This window comes from Pipra filicauda, unplaced genomic scaffold (genome assembly GCF_003945595.2).
Source record: "Pipra filicauda isolate LSUMZ 115617 unplaced genomic scaffold, ASM394559v2 scaffold1239_size43177_pilon, whole genome shotgun sequence".
NCBI lineage: Eukaryota > Metazoa > Chordata > Aves > Passeriformes > Pipridae > Pipra > Pipra filicauda.
Genome location: NW_024103695.1, coordinates 25,013 through 28,016, shown reverse-complemented (window position 1 = coordinate 28,016; position 3,004 = coordinate 25,013). Strand labels below are relative to the sequence as shown.

At 58.1% G+C, this 3,004-nt stretch overlaps 1 long non-coding RNA gene across 2 annotated transcripts; it reads right to left on the bottom strand.

Annotated features, from left to right (window-relative positions):
- Positions 1-1,212: 1,212 nt before the first annotated feature.
- Positions 1,213-2,352, bottom strand: LOC120324769. Of its 2 annotated transcripts, none has more exons than XR_005566323.1 (2): positions 2,205-2,352; positions 1,213-1,435 (listed from the first exon to the last, which is right to left on the bottom strand). It is a non-coding gene; the product is annotated as an uncharacterized LOC120324769 (long non-coding RNA). The 2 variants fall into 2 exon arrangements; XR_005566325.1 differs by lacking the exon at positions 2,205-2,352 and adding an exon at positions 1,968-1,999.
- Positions 2,353-3,004: the final 652 nt, after the last annotated feature.

Below are 3,004 nucleotides of genomic sequence, written 5' to 3'. Positions count from 1 at the left end.
ACCTACAGGTTCTGCCCTCTTCCACTCTCCTGCAGTTCCACTGGCCCACACCACAGGAACAGCTGCAGCTGCCACTTCAGTCGGGACCTTGCTGCTGACAGGAGTTATTCCCTGCACAACAAGAGCTGCTGCTTGGACACATTGAGTTTCAGCAATTACAGTGTCAATATTCCCATTTTCAATTTCATTTCTGCCTCAACTTTTCCAGTCCATCTCTTCCTAGCACAGGTTTGGGTCAGTTTGGCAAACAGACAAACTCAGGAATTCCCCAATGTTTTCCCAGTTTAACCCCTGTCACACCAATCACCTGAACACTGCCAGTCCTTCATTCTCCCTCTCTTGGGTTAAGGACTGAGGAAGTTGGACCTGTGTCTGACCAGGACAGGTGCAAACCAAATGCTGGGGACTGGAACACACACCTGGCACTCCTGCAGCTCTCACAGTCACATTCCAGAGAAAACAGCCAATTGGACCCTCCCTGCTCATTTCTTAATCCCAATCCCACACTTCTTTGGCACTTGGAGCACCACTTTTATCACCCAATTGCAGCCCATTAGAGAGCTCCCTGTCTAGCAGGGACAGGGACCCCTGGGATACTCTCAGCAATGCCTGAATCCATGGCAGGGACCTTGCTTTGAGCTCCCCAGGGCCGGGCACCCCGAGGATCTCCCCGAAGAATCCTTTCGGTGCGCGCTGGAGTCCTCGGGGTGCCCCAACCCGGGGGGCACCCACAGCACTGTCCCTCCAGGGGGCCAAGTTGGTCCTAAACTGCAGGGGGATCTTGCCTGTGTCCCAGACTGGTCCGGGGATCTGAGGCCCTTCCCGAGAAAATCTCGGTGCCGGCGTGAAGGGCCAGAGATCCCTTGGAGCCACGGGAGAGCAGGCACAGAGTCCCTCCTGGGGGGCAATTCTGCTGCCTGAAATCAGCTCTTCAGAGAAACCTCTAACACTCAGCTGGTGAGTTTTAGAAGCCAGGCATTCCTACACACCGTAAGATATTTTAAGAGTTTACTGAGTGAAAAAGCATAAAGCTTTTATCAGGGACACCTGACCTCCCACAGACAGCTCCTTTCCCCTTTCACTACAAAATTACTTCCATGGTATCATTTAATACCAAGTGCCCAGGAACCCCAGACTGTGCTTTCCAGAACAGAAAATAAACAGAGGGAAGGAGCTTTGCACAAGTGTAACAGGCTCCAGAACAGACCTGACTTTAGTTCTACTCTTTGTGTTCAAATACAGCAGACAAAAGCTCCAGCAGGAGAGCTGGCACATGACCCATGGTACCCTGAAAGTCCCTCTCACGAGGGCTGGAGGAAAATCACAGCTGGGCCAGTCCCTTGTGCCTGCAGATGCCTGGGGATCCTCTCCATCCACCTCGTGCTCTCCCAACAGCAGGAAGGGTGACCTCAGGGACACGGTGGCACTCGACATCCTGCTGAGAGAGCAAGGAAACCTTTAGCATAAAGGGGAGTTGGAATCTAAAGCTTCCTTTCCTGGGAGCTTTGTGAAGCCTGCAACCAAGAGGGGGAAAATTTGCATCTCCTTTGGTGCAGGTGTCAACAGAGGCCAACAGAGCTTGCACCTTTTTCAGACAACTGTGCCCCTTTTGGCTCCCTGGCAGCTCCAATGGCACCAGAACCCCCTTCCTGCACACCCACGGCTGTCACACACAGGCACCCACACACCTTTGCTCCAGCCCACACGGGGCCAACATTTCCTCCCCCTGCACATCCCAAGGGCAGTAGTTTTGCTAGAGAGCACAGCAACCCCCCTGTCCTCACAAACTGCCTCCCTGCAAAACAGGAATCATTTCTCCTGGACACTTCGCCCACAGTCAAGGGCTTTTCAAATGTGCTCAGGGTCCCTCCCAGCTTCTGCCTGTCCTTGCATTTAAAGGCACGGGCACATTCTACCTTCCAACAGCAAACCCAGCTCCTCCCTGGCAGTATAAGCCCTGCTCTTACCTGGACAGACTCCGGGCTGGGCACAGCTGTGGCTCATGGAGCAGCTTCCCAAGGCCCTTCTCTCTCCCCGCAGGAAGCACAACTCGCCTCCACTCCCCAGCACCAGGGGAAACCACGAGCCAGGCTGCAAATGGACACAGAACGAGCAAGAAGCATTAACGCAGCAACAAAAAGCCCGGCCCCCGCTGCCCAGCACAAGGCGCCCCTAAACGCCCCCCGGCTCCCCCGGTCACAAACCCAGCGGCCAAGGCGCTCTCCCCTCCGCAGCCCGGGCAGCAGCGGGGCCGCACCCTCAGCCCTCACACGCAACCGCCCCCACCCGCCCCGCCGGCCCTTTATACCGCGGGCCGGCAGCGCTGCCCAATCAGCGCTCGAGCGCCGCCGCCCAATCCCAGCCCGCCCGGCCCTGCGGCCCCGCCCCGCCCGCTCACCCGGCCCCGCCCCTCGGCGCGGCCCCGCCCCCGTTCCCTCAGCGCGGCCCCGCCCCCGTTCCCTCAGCGCGGCTCCCGCCGGGGCCGGGGAAGGGCGGTGGGAGCTCCGCGGTCACGGCCCGGCCGGGAGCTCTCCCGGGACAAGGGGAGCGGGGCCTGCGGGGACAGCGGCCTTCTTGGGGACGGGCAGGGCGGGCCGGGGGGCGGGGCCGGCGCGAGCTCTGTCAGAGCAAATCTGGTCATTCCCGTGGATCTGTCTTCGAAACTGCGGGATCGTAGCGTTTTCCAGGAAACAGTAACGAGGGCAGAGGTGAGGTCATAGGCTTCCAATTCGAATGATTTGGTGGACATAAGAGTCATCCTTGTATGTTTTACACTCCCCCTTTTCTTTCCGGAATAATTTAAAAATTATTCCTTTTGAAGTTCGAGAGGAAGCGATGCCAAACGAACGGCAGGGAGAGCTCACAGAATCCTCATGGGAATCCTCACGGAAACCTGGCGTGGTTTGGGTCTGAGGAGCCCTCAAGGATGCTCTCGTTCGGGGACACCTGCCCCAGGCAGGGACAGCCCCGCTGTGCCGGGTGGCTCCGAGCCCCGTCCAGCCTG